Here is a 19,253-nt window from a genome sequence, read left to right on the forward strand (position 1 = left end):
GTGGTTCTCAACTGGGGATAATGTTGCTCCCCACAGATGAAATTTGCCAAAGTCTGAAGAAATGTTTGATTGTCACACTGGGAGGAGGGTCAACATTGGCATCTACTGAGTAGAAGCCAATGAAGTTACTACACGTCCTACAATATACAAGACAATCCTGCATCATAGAGAATTACACAAAATGTCAATAGAGCCACAGTCAAGAAACACTGCTTTACCTTCCTCAAATAACTGAATACATTCACTCCTGTGTATACATTCACTCATGATATCATCAATATCTGTGAACATACAGACTGCATCAGAAATATGAATGGCATTAACACCTGTCATTTGCTCCTTACTCCCAGACTAGATCATATTTTCTTGTGTTCATTAAGAAACAGCACCATCTAAATAATGCAGGACAAACAATACTGATTTCTAGGTACTTATCTCTCTCTATATATATTCCTTACCCAAATAGGTATCAGATTTAATCAATTTATGTTGAAACTGGGTGCTTCAGAAGTGTGTTAATAATAATAAATACATTATACATTCTCATAATTAGGCAACATATGGCTCTACTTGTCTTCCTTTACTTACATATTTGTTTCATTTTTCATTTACTAAATCTTTTCTAGTAATACAATCCACACCTATGAACTTCAACTGCCTAAGAACAAAATCCCAAATAATTTTAACTTCTACTATAATATCATTTACCATATAGGTGTTAACTAGGTCTCCTCTTGTAGTGGACCTCAGAGTTACAGGGTTTAATCAAAATCATTGATTCAGACACCCCAGAATACTCATCATTGGTCCAGGCCTAGCATTCCTTTTTTACTCATTCATTCATACCTTTGTTTATTGTTTCACTCATTGAGTCACTAACAACAAAGCCAATAGACACAAATCAAAAAAATCTAAGAACAAGATCCTTGAATATTACTGAGATCTATAAGCTTATTTTCCATAGAGGTGATATTGCATTCTTTTAGAATGGATCTAAGCATTATACAAATAATTAACTACACTTCCTTGCTTTATACCAATCTCACATTAATATTTCATCCAGACTTTCTTTTATTTAATTTGTCCATATTTTAAAGATAGTACATGAGGTAGCCAGCCTCCAAATGGCTCCCAAGGCCCATGTCTCCTGGTATCCATAGCCTTGTATAGCTTCTTTCCATATTAAATCATGACTGCCTGTATTACCAATAGAATACTGTGGAAATGATGGTGTATGACTTCTGGAGCTAGATTATAAAATACATTGAGGGTTCCACCTTTCTCTGTCTTAGATTGATTGCTCTAGGGCACATCAACTGCCATGTTGTGAGGATACTCAAGCAGTCCTGAGGAAAAGTCTATTTGTGAAGAAACTGTTTGGGCTTTTAAATAATACAATGAATGTCAACATGAGAATAAGAGCCATATCTATCATAAATATCTGTCTACATACTCCCTATCCATAAATTTAACAGATAGGTGATCACTTTTACTGGATCTCACTTGTGCAAAACTAGATAAATGTAAACCTTTGTTTTATGGCATATTCTCATCATTGACGCAGAATCTTTCTGATTTACATGTCTAGTGATTTGCTTATTTACTCATATATACAATTATGCATGGAATAAATTACATATCTGTTTTTCTAAAGAATTACTCCATGGAAATTTCAATGTGTGCTTCACCCAAAGCAGGGGCAACCTGGAGCTCTATTTATCTGGACAACATTAGAGTATAACCGGAGTAATCATTACTTTGGTTCATAACACATGTTCCTTATTGGAAACTGTAGCTTCCCACAATCAGCACCAACTTTCCAGCCATGTAAGTGAAGCAGACTGTCTAGCACAATCAAGCTTTCAGATGACTGCAACTCCACCTGACATCTTGCCTGCAACTTCACAAGAAACCCTAAGCCAAAACTGCCCCCAGTAAGCCTCTCCTGGATTCCTGCCACGTAGAAACCATGAGAAATAACAAATGTTTATTGTTGTTTTAATCCATTAAATAGTTCAGTAATTCATTACACAGCAAAAGATAATAATACAATAGAATGAACAACTGTGAACCACCATCTTAACTCACGATGAGGACGCTGACACTATCTGCCTTTTCCTATCTGCTTCTCCCTAGAGGAGTGAATAGCCTTGATCTTTAACTTTAAAGAAATGTGTGTAAATCAACCACGGCACAAAACAAAATACAATATTAAAAACCTCTGAAAATTAATCAAAGCCCTCCATCATTTGTAATGGACCTAAGTTGGGCTGAATTAGACTAATCATAAACCTTGGTTGACTTCCATTATTGCTTCTTGTATGGTATGCTTTTTATATATGTATATATTTAGCCGTTTATTCTTCTAACATAATTTAGTGATGAACAAGCCACTTAAACCCAGGACATGAACTTGAACTATTATCTACAACAGTCTCTGAGCTCCTTAACCACAGAGGCAAAACACCAATATCTTTATTCTTATTGAATAATTAGCTGTGGCATGTTCATTGTGTGAAGGAAAATACACATTTTAGAAAGAATGAAACAGCAAAGACTTAATTACTTTTAGAAATTATTTTAGATTAATCATAAACCTTGGTTCCTAACACATTCTCATTATTGACTCATGAATAACCATACCTTTTATGTATGAATTTACCTACTGTTTAATTCTTAATATAATGAACCCTTAAATCCACCCAACGCAAGAATAATAAATGTAACCATTAACAACTATCTATCTGTATACTCCCTAGCCACATCAACATCCAAACCTCATTAATCTTTTTTAAGGCACCATATTTGAGCATTTCTGAGAGTGTGCCATGAAGCAATTATCCAAGATTTACCTTAATTTAAGCGTTTACTGACTCACTTGTGTTCTTTCTTTCACTTAATTACCCCCAAAATAATTTGATCATTTATTCATTTTTTTTAAAAAAAGAATAAAACCAAACAATAATCCAGAAGTGAAATACTATTTCATGCAACTGTTGACATTTGCACTTTGTCCAAAGTGGGATCCATGTAGATTTCTTTTATTTCTTTTATTTTTCATCTTTAAAAATGGGTTAATTGTTATTTTTGTTTGACGACACTTTGGCCAATCGTCCATATTCTTTTAAATAATTGAAACGCAAACTCATTTATTCATTCACTTTTTACAATACATCAAAATGAATAAAAGCCAAGACACTGGACAAGAACACTGACTAATATCTGTTTGTATGCTCACTGCCCAAAAATACAAATGGCTAGATCATTTTTGTTTTTTTAAATAATGTTCAGTGAACAGAATTGGATTAATAATACCTACGATCATATTCTCAATATTAGTCCACACCTGGCCTTCTTTCAATTAGGCGATTATTGGAACTATTACCTTTCATGTAAATGATTTGTTTCTTTTCTAAATAAAACCGACAACCCAACATCAATCCAAAATTACAACAGGGACTCTCGTGAAATTAGATATGTCTTTTATGGAAAATAGTAAGGGACGCTTAATCTACTTATGTTATGAAACTCAGTGATTCTGAAAATAACAATAATTAGTAATAGTCCTCGTTTCATTACAGACTTGCATAATTAGCCATCAGTAATTTCTACATCTTTATTCTTGCATTGGTTCACTTCTCATCCAGTTCACAGGCATGAAGAATTGAGAATCAGATCTTTGGCTATTCCTAACATTTGCTGTAAGCCCCTTTCCCACAGAAGAAATAACTAGTTTCTTTTTTCTAATAAACCTCTGAGTTACAGAATCTAATAAAAATCTTTGATTCCTACAGCTCAGAATACTAATGATAGGCTATACTTGACATACTTTATGCATTGTTTATTTCTTTATTCATTGATTCATTAATAATAGTATAATCAATTCTCATGAATCAAAAAGCTCAAGAACAACATCTGTGAATACTAATGATTGTATATATGTCCATTGACCAAAGAGCTAATAGATGGAAGTCACTTTTTGCAACATATATGTGTGTATGTGTTTGTATACATACATATACATATATACACTTTTTGCACTTATAAATTAATCAACTTCCTTGTTTCATGTCAGCTCCATGCTACTCACTGGTCCACAGTTGGCCCTTTTTCAAGTGCCAAATATGATATAATAAATCACCAAGGAATCATAATCTTACTGCACAACTAGAACACTGACAATATTGTCCAGCTTCCTATGTGCTCCTCCCCCAAGGAATTAATAGCCTAAATCTTTATCAATGGAGAGGTACTTAACTGAATACAATGCAAAAATAAAACAATTTGAATCATCTATGAAAATGAATGAAACACCCTGTATCTTTTTTATTGAATTTTACTAGTACCAAATTAGATTAATCGTAAATCTCAATTCTGAACATATTCTCATCACTGGTCCATATTGGTGTTACCTAGTTTTATTTATTAATATTTCCAGTTATTATTTTAATAAATTCAGGCAACACCCATGAACCAACCTCCCAATCCAAGAACAGTAAACACGAATTGTTACTTACATAAATCTCTTCTCTCCTTACCCACAGAAGTAAAAGGCAAGATCTTTAGAATTAGAGAATGACTAAATCAGTTCTTCACCATAATGCACTCATTTGATGAAGTAAAATACATACTTTCAAGAGAAAGAAAGACCCTACAGTTAGACTTTTTAATGGAAATCTGTTTGGCAGTATTAGATTAATCATAAACTTGGGTCATCTCATTATTGCCCAAAAATGGCACTCCTTATTTATTGACTTGTGTAGTTTGGGCTTTTAAATAATACAATGAATGTCAACATGAGAATAAGAGCCATATCTATCATAAATATCTGTCTACATACTCCCTATCCATAAATTTAACAGACAGGTGATCACTTTTGGTGGATCTCACTTGTGCAAAACTAGATAAATGTAAACTTTTGTTTTATGGCATATTCTCATCAATGACGCAGAATCTTTCTGATTTACATGTCTAGTGATTCGCTTATTTACTCATATATACAATTACGCATGGAATAAATTACATATCTGTTTTTCTAAAGAATTACTCCATGGAAATTTCAATGTGTGCTTCACCCAAAGCAGGGGCAACCTGGTGCTCTATTTATCTGGACAACATTAGAGTATAACTGGAGTAATCATTACTTTGGTTCATAATACATGTTCTTTATTGGCCCATGATTGGCCTTCTCTTAAATAATTGATCTAGATATGAATAACCTCCTTTATTCCCTTAGAACAACATGCCAATAACAATGGACTCCAAGACAAAGGATAAGAACTGTCAATATCTGTCTACATATTCATAGCCCATAGCTACAGCCAAAAAAATCCTCTTTTAATTTTCTTAAAAATAAAACTCACTAAATAATGTTGGATTAATTATAACCCTGGTCATATGACACATTCTGAATATTGGTTCATGTTTGGCCCTCTCACAATAAAATACAGTAAACCCACCAGCAGCCCAGAACTGAAATATTCTATGATCTCTATGAACTTAACCCAAGTTAACCCAAGTTGGAAGCGCCTAGATCCCACCTTCTCTATATGGACATCAGTAGGGTAGAACGGGATTAGTCATAAGCTTTATTCCACATCACATGCTCCACACTGTCCAGAGTTGGCCCTTGAGATATAATTATATTCATTCAACTTAAAAAACAATATATAATGACCAGAGATCCTAGACTCTATACTTGAACTTGAACACAAAACAACCCATAGAAATAACTGACCCTATCCATTGCCATTTTTTGTTGTTTTTTTATAAAATTCAGTGGATACAATTAGATCGATCATAACTGGTGTCATGTAACACATCCTCAAATTGGCACATATTTGCTCCTTTTCTATTACAGTCATGTAATCTTTTGTTTATGTAAATATTTTTCCTTCTTAATAAGCTGACAGCTAGCAACCTCTTACCAATCCAGAATGCCAACATAGACACTTAGATGCATCTGTCTATGTACTTCTGTGTGTCTGGAGCTCCTATGTACTCCAAATGACAGCTTTTGTCTATGTATTATATTGAAATTCAGTACTTTACAAATATATTACTAGTAATACTTATTTCATGACATGCTGTCATAAGTGGTCCATGTATGACAGTCTTTATCTTCACTTACACATTTCTTTGTTAATGCATTCATTGATTCACTTACAATCCCTACATAGGAAGCACTAAAGCCCAAGAAACTGAACTTTTACTCTGAACTCCACTCCCTTACAGAGAAGAGCAAGGTCTCTTTCTAATGGACTTCAGAGTTTAGGGTTTAATCAAAATGAATGATTTATATACCCAGAACTATTCATCACTCACTTTTCCCTCAGGTATTTACTTATGCACTGTTTATTGATTATGCATATTATTTCATTCATGGTTTCACCCACAAAATAATTTAATATCCATGAATCACAAAAACTGACTGCTGCAGAATGCTATTTCCAGGCTCATTTCCCACAGAGCTGGTAGACGAGATCTCTTTTTAATTGGGCTTCAGACTGTGCCTATAATTAATCAATAACCTTGCTTCCTACCCATCCCGTGTGCCACTGCTCTTTGCTCAATCATCTTTCACTTAATTTACTTATAACTTAACAGCGGTACAATGAACAGCCTATCGTCTCATTCCACAACTGGAACACTGGCAATTCATTCCATATTTGTAGGTGCTCCCTCCCCAGCAATGTAAAAGCCTAGATCTTTATCAATAGAGAAATCTTCTACAAATATGGTACACAATAGAGTAGAATATTACGCAACTGTGAAAATGAATACAACCCCCTCCAATTATGTTTGTAAGGGATTTCAGTTGTACCAAAATAAATTCGTCTTTGTAAGGGACTTCAGCTGTACTAAGATGAATTCATCTTAACCTATGGTTCATTACATATTCCCAATATTTGTCCATGCATGGCATTGTTTAATTGGTTTTGATTTTATTATTTTATTTTTAATTGACAGATAAAATTATGTGTATTTATCGTGTACGACATAATGTTTTGAAGTATATATACATTGTCGGATGACTAACTCGAGCTAATTAATATAACCATTACTTCTCATAGTTGTCATTTTTGTGGTGAGAACACTTCACATCCACTCTCTCAGCATGTTTTAATTATGTTTGTGGCAGCCATTCATTCCTTTGAATTAATTCCATGGACAACATGAATAGCCCCCTTCAAAGCAAGAACAAGAACTGTGTTACTTGACGTGCCTCTCTGCTTCTTATCCAGATAAGTGACAGCCATGATCTCCATCACTGGATAACAAATAAGTCAGATCTGGCATACGGAATGTGGAGTAAAAACTAGATTTTCGAAAATTCAAGAAACAGCACATATTTAGATTTTTTAAGGGACCTAAGTCCTGTTGTACCAAATTTATTAAAAACAAAAAAAACTCCAGTTTTTGTCAAATTCCCATCATTAGCCCAAGAATGGCCCTGATTTTATTTATTGACTTCTTTAATTACTAATTTAGGCAATATAGTGAAAACTCCTGAACCTACACCCTAAGAAAATAATAAAAACTATGCATGTTCCAAATTCTATCACTTAAGCCCCACCCACATACGTAAGAACCAAGGTGATCTTTTTTATAGGTCTTCCTTGATTAGAATTGGTAAGTTTATGTTCCCATTTCTTAACACATTTCCACCAATGGTCCGTGTTTGATCCTAATTTATGAATCTATTCATTTATTTGTTTATTTTTTATTCACTCATGGAATAACTTGTTGGTATTTTTATTTTCTTCAAGGAAAATGCAAAATGGCCTAAAATATTATTACAAATAACTGACTCTATGTTCTTTATCCACAGTGTGCAGAACTCCATTCCCCTTTTATTTATATGAACATTTTTAATGATACATTAACCTTATTCATCTATGTCTGTCCTCTGTTAAATAATCCCTTTCATGCAATCTGTTGGACTGCTATACTCCAACAACAACCAAGCTAAGAATCAAATCAAAAACTCAATCCCTTTTACAGCAACTGCAACAAGAACAAAGAAGTGCTTAGGAATATACCTAGCTAAAGAGGTGAAAGATCTCTACAAGGAAAACTACAAAACACTGCTGAAAGAAATCATAGATGATACAAACAAATGAAAACACATCCCAAGTTCATGCATGGATAGAATCAATATTGTGAAAATGGCCATACTGCCAAAAGGAATCTACAGATTCAATGCAATTACCATCCAAATACCATCATCATTCTTCACAGAACTAGAAAAAATAATCCTAAAATTCATATGGAACTGAAAAAGAGCACACATAGCCAAAGCAATACTAAGCATAACGAACAAATCTGGAGGCGTTATATTGCCCAACTTCAAACTATACTACGAAGCTATAGTCACCAAAACAGCGTGATACTCATATAAAAATAGGCACATAGACCAGTGGAAAAGGGGAGAGAACCCAGAAATAAAACCAAATACTTACAGCCAACTGATCTTCAACAAAGCAAACAAAAACATAAAGTGGGAAAAGGACACCCTATTCAACAAATGCTGCTGGGATAACTGGCAAGCCACATGTAGAAGAATGAAACTGGATCATCATCTCTCACACCTTAAACAAAAGCCAACTCAAAATGGATCAAAGACTTAAAATCTAAGACCTGAAATCATAAAAACTCTGCAATATAACATCGGAAAAACTCTTCTGGTTATTGGCCTAGGCAAAGAGTTTACTTACCATCAAGAATGCAAAAACAAATGCAACAAAAACAAAAGTAGATGGGACCTAGTAAAACTAAAAACTTCTGCACAGCAAAAGAAATTATTAGCAGAGTAAACAGAACCCCTCAGAGTGGAAGAAAATATTTGCAAACTATGATCTGACAAAGGACTAATATTCAGAATCTACAAGGAACCCAAACAAATCAGCAAAAAAACAAAAAAAATCTATCAAAAAGTGGGCAAAGGGCATGAATAGACAATTCCCAAAAGAAGATATACAAATGCCCAAAAAATATATGAAAAAATGCTCAACATCACTAATTACCAGGGAAATGTAAATTAAAACCACAGTGGGATGCCACCTTAGTCTTGCAGGAATGGCCATAATTAAACTATCAAAAGTTAATCAGTGTTGGCATGGATGTAGTGAAAAGGGAACACTTTTACACTGCTGGTGGGAATGCAAACTAGTACAACCAGTATGGAAAAAAGTATGGCGATTCCTTAAGGAATTAAAAGCAGAACTACCATTTAACCCACCAATCCCACTACGGGGTATCTATCCAGAGGAAAAGAAGTCATTATATGAAAAAGACACTTGCACACACATGTTTATAGCAACACAATTCACAATTTCAAAAATATGAAATCAGCTACATGCCCAACAACCTGCAAGCGGATAAGGAAAACCTGCAAGTGGATAAGGATATACACAAACTGTGTGTATATATATATGTGTATAGATAGATAGATAGATAGATAGATAGATAGATAGATAGATAGATAGATATAGATATACACAAACTGTGTGTATATATATATATAGATATACACAAACTGTGTGTGTATATATATGTGTATATATACACATATATATACACACAAACTGTGGAATACTACTCAGCCATGAAAAGGAACAAAATAATGACATTCGCAGCAACCTGGATGGAGTTGAAGACCATTATTCTCAGTGAATTAACTTAGGAATAAAACCAAACATTTTATGTTCTTACTTATAAGTGGGAGCTAAGCTGTGAGGATGCAAAGGCATAATAATGACATAATAAACTTTGGGGACTCAGGGGGAAGGCTAGTAGGGGATGAGGAATTAAAGACTACACATTGGGTACAGTGTACACTGCTCAGGTGACAGGTGCACCATCATCTTCGAAATCACCACTAAAGAACTTACCCATGTAAAGTAAAAACCACCTGTTCCCCCAAAACTATTGAAATAAAAATAGAAAATTTTTAAAAAATTATACAGTCATTAATACATAGTAAACAATTGTTAGCTATATTGCTAACATTTTTATTATTTTTTATTATTTTATTATTATAGTTTTATTGTGTCATTGCTATGAGGGAAGTATTGTTCTTGATGCCATAGATAATAAAAAAGTATTCTGTCAGTAAAAAATAAATAAGCAAATAAATAAATAATCCCTTCCTTCATTTACTTAGAATAATACCATCAAAATTTGTAAACCTACATACCCTGAACAAGAGTTGTAAATAACACTAACATCTGCCCACAAGCTCAACAGTTGGTCCCTGCTTGATCTTTCAATTAGGTAGTTCTGTAAGCAATTATTTGTTTCCTTTTTTTCCCTTTTCATATTAAAATACAGGACAAAATTAACAGCTGGCAGCCCAGAAACATACATCTGCCCATATGTTCCTAAACAATATGGTAACAGCCTTGAACTACTTACTTACTACAACTCAGCTTCTCAGAAATATTTAATAATAATTTATATCTCATTACATACATATTGGTGCATATCCAGCCCTCTTTGGCTGAATTCATTGGTACGTGTCTTTATTTACTCACGCACTGATTTACTACTGATAATAGGATTCATATCAGATCTGCAAAATCCCCAGCACAAGAGCTTATATTCCTCACTGCAGCTACAAGCTCGTGTCCCACTGAGGCAGTAAATTAGGTTTGTTTTTATAATGGACCTCAGAGTCATATAGTTTAATCAAAATCCTTGATTCAAGCACCCCAGGGTACTTATCATTGGTTTAGTTTTGAGACCTTTTTTATTTATTTATACAGTTGCTTATTGATTTAATTCATTAATTGGCAAAAATTACTTTATTAATATTCATGAATCACAACAAAGCAAGAATAAGATATATGAATATTATAACTGATAGATGTAGGCTAATTTTTCCAAGACCTAATCCACCAAATCTCCTTCTACAGTGGGTCTCACTGTTACACATATGGACCAACCAAAATCCTTATGCAGTCCCACACTCAGTGTGGTCCAGGCAGGGCCCTCTGTCTCTAGCCTTTCCTCAACGTTTTCAAATTTTAAATATTTAACAAAGAACATAAAGAAGCCACTTGTTTTACTTCACTGACAACATTTTTTTCCTTCCTTGTGTTTTCTCTGTCAATAGCTTAGAAACCTAAATCTTTATCAATGGCAGAATGTGTAAATTAAGAGTGGTGAAAAAATGACATTAAACAATTGTCAACTGAATGAAGTTATTTTCTTCCATCTGTTTTTTAGTGGAACCCACTTGTTCAGAATTATACTGATCTTAAATTTTGTTTCAGGGTACATTTTCACCAATGCTCATTCTTTTTAAGTTTTATTTTATTCTTCAAATAAAATAAAATTTTCTTTAATTGACAAATCCTTCTTGACCCTCTTTATGTATTCATCTATTTGCTTATTTACTATTTAATTTGTAATAGGTTAATTTAATCTTGTATCTATCTTTTGAAAGAAAATTCACAAGGATAAATCTACCAGCATCCAAAACTGACTATAACAAGAACACATCTGTGAACATCAAGCATTTAGGAGTCCAGACATTCTATCCTTTATATGGACATCAACAGTATAGAAATGACTTTCTCCTAATACTTGCTTCATAATTTATGACCATCACTGGTCCGTCATCTGTCCTCTTTTAACTTATTGTGACATAAACTTATTCATTCATTCCCTTACAATCCATAGCTGAGAATCCAAAGAAACTGTTCAAAAACTCTGAATAAAACTAACATCTGTCAATCTGCCCATTACCCACAGAGATAATAAACGGAGATCTTCATTCTCATTGTTGTTCAATGAACTCATTGACTAGAACTGGATTAATATTAATTCTTATCACCTGACACATTCTCAACACTGGTGCTCTTCCATTTTCTTATTTATGTAAAAATCTTTCCCTTAGAAGTAAGAGCAACCATCCAGCCATGTGCTTGTGTGTATTTTATTGACTTCAATGCTTCAAAAACATAATAATAATCCATTGGTTCATGCTTGACTTTCTTTTTTTATTCATTGACACACTTGTTTAATAAGTTCCCCTGTAATCCCAGCACTTTGGGAGGCCTAGGTGGGCAGATCATTTGAGGTCAGGAGTTCGAGAGCAGCTTGACCTACATAATGAAACCCCGTCTCTACTAAAATACAAAAATTAGCTGGGGCTGGTGGCAGGCGCCTGTAATCCCAGCTACTCAGAAGGCTGAGGCAGGAGAATCGCTCGAACACAGAAGGCAGAGGTTGCAGTGAGCCAAGATCGCGCCATTGCACTCCAGCCTGGGGGACAGAGTGAGACTCCCTTTCCAAAAAAAAAAAAAAAAGTTTGTTTATACATTTGTTCACTTTGTTTAATGATTTACTCATTGATTCCCTTACACTATACTAATGTAATCAATATCATGAGGCATAAAAGGGTTAAGATCAAGACGCTGCTACAGGCCTATCTATGAAGGTAAGAGACTGGGTATCTCTTACAGTGGATTTCAGTGGTGCCTACATGGATTAATCCTGCCCTCACTCAGCAGTTGCCATGCTTAATCCTCTTCCATTTAGTCAGCTACTTAATCAGGTATTTGTTAATGTCAGTAATTTTCTTTGAAACAAAAAACTGAAGACTAGCAAGACACCACCAAAAAAATAGAACAGCATCGATTATTACATGATCTTTTCATATCTTCCTTACCTAAATAAACTAACCATCCTTACCTAAAAGAATTAACCATTAAACCACAGCCATTATTTTTACAGATTTTGGTGCTTAATAAAAACTACTTGGCGGGGCGCGGTGGCTCAAGCCTGTAATCCCAGCGCTTTGGGAGGCCGAGGCGGGCGGATCACAAGGTCAGGAGATCGAGACCATCCTGGCTAACACGGTGAAACCCCGTCTCTACTAAAAATACAAAAAATTAGCCGGACGTGTTGACGGGCGCCTGTAGTCCCAGCTACTCGGGAGGCTGAGGCAGGAGAATGGCGTGAACCCGTGAGGCAGAGCTTGCAGTGAGCCGAGATTGCGCCACTGCACTCCAGCCTGGGGGACAGAGCAAGACTCCGTCTCAAAAAAAAAAAAATAAAATAAAATAAAAACTACTTATAATAAGCCAGACAGTGGCTCATGCATTTTGGGAGGCCAAGGCGGGTGGATCACTTGAGCCCAGGAATTTGAGACCAGCCTTGGCAACATGGCGAAACCTCATCTCTACAAAAAATACCAAAAAATTAGCCAGGTGTGGTGACATGAGCCTGTGGTCCCAGCTACTAGGGAAGCTGAGGCAGGAGGATTGCTTAAGCCTAGAGGTCGAGGCTGTGGTGAGTTGTGACTGCGCCACTGCACTCCAGCCTGGGTGACAGAGTGAGACTGTCTCAAAAAAAAAAAAAAAAAAAAAAAAAAAAAGGAAAATAATCCTTGTTTCAGCAGTATACACTTTAATGTTTAGCGTGTGCTGTTTCCATTTTTTTCTCATTCATTTATTCACTTATCATTGATTCATCACTGATTAGCCAATAATAATACAATCAGTACACATGGATTAGAAAAACATAAAATTGGGCCGGGCGCGGTGGCTCACGCTTGTAATCCCAGCACTTTGGGAGGCCGAAGCGGGCGGATCACGAGGTCAGGAGATCGAGACCACGGTGAAACCGCGTCTCTACTAAAAATACAAAAAAAAAAATTAGCCGGGCATGGTGGTGGGCGCCTGTAGTCCCAGCTACTCGGAGAGGCTGAGGCAGGAGAATGGCGTGAACCCGGGAGGCGGAGCTTGCAGTGAGCCGAGATCGCGCCACTGCACTCCAGCCTGGGCGACAGAGCGAGACTCCGTCTCAAAAAAAAAAAAAAAAAAAAAAAACATATAATTGAATATTCCTCTCATTGGATTATAGCAGTGCTGAGCAATAAAAAATATAATGCCACCTACACGAATACTTGTACATTTTCTAGAAGCTACAATATTTAAAAAGTAAAAAGAAAAAGATGAAATCAACTGTAATTGTGTATTTTATTTAGCTCAATATCTAAAATACTATCATTTAATCAATATAAATAATTCTAGAAATATTTTACCTTTTTCATATTGAGGCTTCTAAACTCGGTGTGTATTTTTCCACGTAGATCACATGTCGATTAGACTAGTCACATTCCAAGTGCACAGTAGCTCCCGTGGCTAGCACTGGTGATACTAGACAGTGCATGTCTATAATCTAATTTCCCACAGAGATAATACACTAGATCTCTTCCTATAATGCATCTCAGTATGACACACATGGATCAATGGATCAATCAACATTCTTCATACATAGCAATGCCACAATTATCACTGGCCCATCCGTAGCCCTCTTTCTTTTAATTTGTCTATGTTTCAAAGATGACGCAATAAGCTACTATAAATCCATCTTCTTGCCCAACAGAATACTGATAATTACTTTCAATCTTCCTATGTGATACTCTCTTAAGCAGTTAATGGCATAGGTGTATATCAATGGAGGACTGTTTGAATCAACAGTGATGTAAAATGTATATGAATATTAAACTGCCAGCAGCACAAATAAAATAGCCTGACTGTACTCTTAATAGAAGTGGTGTTGAATTGGATTAATCATGAACACTGATTCATATAACATTCTCATCATTGGTCCATGCATGTTCTGCGATATTTTAATATGTAGAGCTATTTATTTCTTTTAAATAATATAGTCAACATCCATGAGCAAATCATCCAAACCAAGAACAAGGACCCTGACTGTCCTGTCATCAGCCTCCATGCTCCTTGCCCACAGAGAAAGCAGCCCGGCCCTCATCATTACAGAATAGCTAATCACCTGTGGTGCACTCACTCTGTAGAAGAGAAAGCAGGTGTGAAAAGGTGTGAAAAAGATTAGATTTAAACTTTTTAAAGAAATATTAAAATTGTAAAATACTGGATTAACCATAATCCTTGGCTTGTGCCACATTCTCAACATTGGTCCATGGCTGGCCCTCTTTCTCACCACTGACCCACAATTAACACTTCGTTCTTAATCGACTTAATAAATTATTTTAATTATTAACTTAATGAACACCATTGAGTGAATCACCTAAAATAAAAATGAGAATTATGACCATTACAAACCCCTTTCTATGTGTCCCCTCTTATATGAGTGACAGGTCCAGGTAGGGAGAGCCCACGTCATCTGCCCAGCAGGACTGCGAGTTGCCATGGGGTGGCACTGCTCAGTGCCTCCTATTCTTTTTGTAAGTGGGAGTGGTCCTTGTGGCCTTCATGTCTATAGAATATTCACCATATAGAAGACAGATAACCTATTTATTTAAAGTCTTTGAATTTTAAAAATCTATTCACTTATTGATTTTTATAATATAATCAAGTAAAACACCACGAATCTACCATCAAAACCAAGAAAAACAGTAGTATATTATAGAGATAGATAGATAGTATATATAGATATATATAGTATATAGATAGATAGATAGTATAGAGATAGATAGTATATATAGAGATAGAGACAGCTAGTATATATATAGAGATAGAGATAGGTAGATAGGTAGATAGATAGATAGATGATAGATAGATAGATAGATAGATAGATAGATAGATAGATAGATAGATAGATATAGATGATAGATAGATAGATAGATAGATGATAGATAGATAGATAGATAGATAGATAGATAGATAGATAGATAGATAGATATAGATAGATGATAGATAGATAGATAATCTTTTCATCCTTAACCATAACTGGAGAAACAGAAACCTTTATATAATGGACTTCATCTGTTGAGAAATGTATGGATATAATATTTGGTTCACGACACACTCTCATCACTGGTCCATGCTTAGGCTTCTTTATGTATATCGACAATGAGTTGCATCTGTCTACATGTTCCTCACTAACAAATGTAACACAAGAGATCTTTTATTTATGGACTATACTTGTAGTGACTTAAATTAATCACAAACTCTGGTCTATGTCACATTATGATCCTTGCCACATGCAACGGAATCTCTAGTGTTTATTAGTCATTTTTGAAGTAAATAATTTCATATGATGAATATCCACAAAGCCACTATTCAACACACTATGACTTAGACAATAACTTTTTGATGCTTTACCACCAAGATACATAGACCTTCAACATTAGAGAAATGTTCACAGAAACTATGGGGTACACATTCATGTACTGCTCAATAGTCATAAAATAAATGAATAAGCCTATATGGTTTTTTCAAGAATGAAAGACATTTTTTGCCAGTGAGTCTCAATTGTACAGAACTGGATTAATCATGTTTGTTTCAAGGAACACTCCCATCACTGGCTGATATGGTTTTGCTATGTGTCTCCACCCAAATCTCATCTTGAATTGTACTCCCACAATTCCCACATGTGGGAGGGACCTGGTAGGAGATAATTTGGATCATGGGGGCAGTTCCCCCATACTGCTCTCATGGTAATGAATAAGTCACACGAGATCTGATGGCTTTATCAGGGGTTTCTACTCGTGCATCTTCCTCATTTTCTTTTGCTGCCACCATGTAATAAGTGCCTCCCGCCATGATTCTGAGGCCTCCCCAGCCACGTGGAACTGCAAGTCCAATTAAACCTCTTTTTCTTCCCAGTCTCGGTTATGTCTTTATCAGCAGCATGAAAACAGACTAATACAGTAAACTGGTACCAGGAGTGGGGTTTGTTGCTGAAAAGGTACCCAAAAATGTGTGACTGACTTTGGAACTGCATACTAGTTCCAAAAGGCAGAAGCTGGAACAGTTTGAAGGGCTCAGAAGAAGACCGGAAAATGTAGGAAAGTTTGGAACCTCCCAGAGACTTGTTGAATGGCTCTGACAAAAATGCTGATAGTGACATGAACAATAAGGTCCAGGCTGAGGTGGTCTCAGATGGAGATGAGGAACTATCTCCTAATATGCCAGTCTAACGCCTAAGTATCCTTTTGCAAACTGGAGCAAAGGTGATTCTTGTTATGTTTTAGCAAAGAGACTGGCAGCATTTTTGGAACTTTGAACTTGAGAGAGATCATTTATGGTATCTGGTGGAAGAAATTTCTAAGCAGCAAAGCATTCCAAAGGGGGCTTGGGTTGTATTAAAAGCATTCCATTTTAAAAGGGAAACAGCATAAAAGTTCAGAAAATTTGCAGCCTGACTATGCAGTAGAAAAGAAAAACCCTTTTTCTGAGGAGAAATTCAATCTGGCTGTAGATATTTGCGTAAGTAACAAGGAGCTCAATGTTAATCCCCAAGACAATGGGGAAAATGTCTCCAGGGCACGTCACAGGTCTTCATGACAGCCCCTCCCATCACAGACCTGGAAGCCTAGAAGGAAAAAAATGGCTTTGTGGGCTGGGCCCACAGTCCCCATGCTGTATGCAGCCTACGGACTTGGTATCCTGCATCCCAGCCACTCCAGCCATTGCTAAAAGGGGCCAAAGTAAAACTCCGCCCATGGTTTCAGAGGGTGCAAGCCCTAAACCTTGGTAGCTTCCACATGGTTTTGAGCCTGAGGATGCACAGAAGTCAAGAATTGAGGTTTGGGAACCTCTGCCTAGATTTCAGATGTATGGAAACACCTGGATGCCCAGGCAGAAGTTTGCTGCAGGGGTGGGGCCCTCATGGAGAATCTCTGCTAGGGCAGCACAGAAGGGAAATGTGGGGTTGATGGCCCCACACAGAGTCTCTACTGGAGCACCACCTAGTGGAGCTGTGAGAAGGGGGCCACCGTCCTCCAGACCCCAAAATGGTAGATCCACCAGCTTGCACCATGTGCTTGGAAAAGCCACAGACACTTAATACCAGCCTGTGAAAGCAGCCAGTAGGGAGGCTATACCCTGCAAAGCCACAGTGGGGGAGCTGCCCAAGACCATGGAAACCCACTTCGTGCATCAGTGTGACCTGTGTGAGACCTGGAATCAAGGGATATCATTTTGGAGCTTTAAAATTTGACTGCCCCACTGGATTTTGGACTTGCATGGGCCCTGTAACCACTTTGTTTTGGCCAATTTCTCCCATTTGGAATGGCTGTATTTACCCAGTATCTGTACCCCCGTTGTATCTAGGAAGTAAATAGTTTGCTTTTGATTTTACAGACTCATAGTCGGAAGGGACTTGCCTTGTCTCAGGTGAGACTTTGGACTGTGGACTTTTGGATGCCGAAATGAGTTGAGACTTTGGGGGACTGTTGGGGAGGCATGATTGGTTTTGAAATGTGAGATGAGACTGGAGGGACGAGGGGCAGAATGATATGGTTTGGCTCTGTGTCCCCACTCAAATCTCATCTTGATTGTACTCCCGTAATTCCCATGCTGTGGGAGGGACCTAGTGGGAGATAATTTGAATCATGGGTGTGGTTTCCCCCATACTGTTCTCATGGTAGTGAATAAGTCTCACAAGATCTGATGGTTTTATCAGGGGTATCCGCTTTTTCATCTTCCTCATTTTCTCCTGCCTCCACCATATAAGAAGTGCCTTTCACCTCCCGCCATGATTCTGAGGCCTCCTAGCCATGTGGAACTGTAAGTCGAATTAAACTTCTTTTTCTTCCCGGTCTTGGGTATGTCTTTAACAGCAGCATGAAAACAGACTAATACACCAGCCCATAACTAACTTTTATTTAACTTTTGTATTTATGTATTCATATTTAATATTCAAAAAACTGCCATGAACCAACCACCTAACACAACTGACCAATGTAGTAGCTTTAAAATTTGACTGCCCCACTGGATATCAGACTTGCATGGGCCAGTGGCCACATGTGACTATTTAAATTTAAATTAATAAAAATTAAGTAATATTAAAAATTCAGTTACTCATGAACACCAGCCACATTTCAAGGACTCAATAATCACATGGACTAGTAGCTACCATACTGTACAGAACAGATTACAGAACATTTCCATCACTGCAGAAAGTTCTACTGGGGACGGGTATGGTGGCTTGCACCTGTAACCAGCTCTTTGGGAGCCAAGGCCGGTGAACTGCTTGAGCCTAGGAGTGCAAGACCAGCCTGGGCAACATGGGGAAACCCTGTCGCTACAAAAAATACAAAAATTAGCTGGGTATGGTGGTGCACACCTGTAGTCCTAGCTACTCAGGAGGCTGAGGTGGGAGGATCACCTGAGCACAGGGAGGTCCAGCTTGGGCAACAGAGTGAGACCTGTCTCAAGGCAAAAAAAAAAAAAAAAAAAAAAGAAAGAAAGTTCCATTGGACAATACAAGAAAATACTCTTAGGTTATATTCTAGAACTTCTTCTAATGGA

The 19,253-nt window shown here is 36.5% G+C and overlaps 1 long non-coding RNA gene and 2 other non-coding genes across 3 annotated transcripts in view; all 3 read right to left on the bottom strand.

The window, feature by feature from the left end:
- LOC129487440 (uncharacterized) overlaps positions 1-19,253 on the bottom strand; it is a 108,701-nt gene that overhangs the window by 67,191 nt on the left and 22,257 nt on the right. The window lies entirely within an intron of this gene.
- LOC129489004 (small nucleolar RNA SNORD113/SNORD114 family) lies at positions 740-811 on the bottom strand. The gene has a single exon (XR_008659832.1). It is a non-coding gene; the product is annotated as a small nucleolar RNA SNORD113/SNORD114 family (small nucleolar RNA).
- LOC129489016 (small nucleolar RNA SNORD113/SNORD114 family) lies at positions 10,664-10,735 on the bottom strand. Its single transcript, XR_008659842.1, has one exon. It is a non-coding gene; the product is annotated as a small nucleolar RNA SNORD113/SNORD114 family (small nucleolar RNA).

Source organism: Symphalangus syndactylus, chromosome 8, assembly GCF_028878055.3.
Source record: "Symphalangus syndactylus isolate Jambi chromosome 8, NHGRI_mSymSyn1-v2.1_pri, whole genome shotgun sequence".
Lineage (NCBI taxonomy): Eukaryota > Metazoa > Chordata > Mammalia > Primates > Hylobatidae > Symphalangus > Symphalangus syndactylus.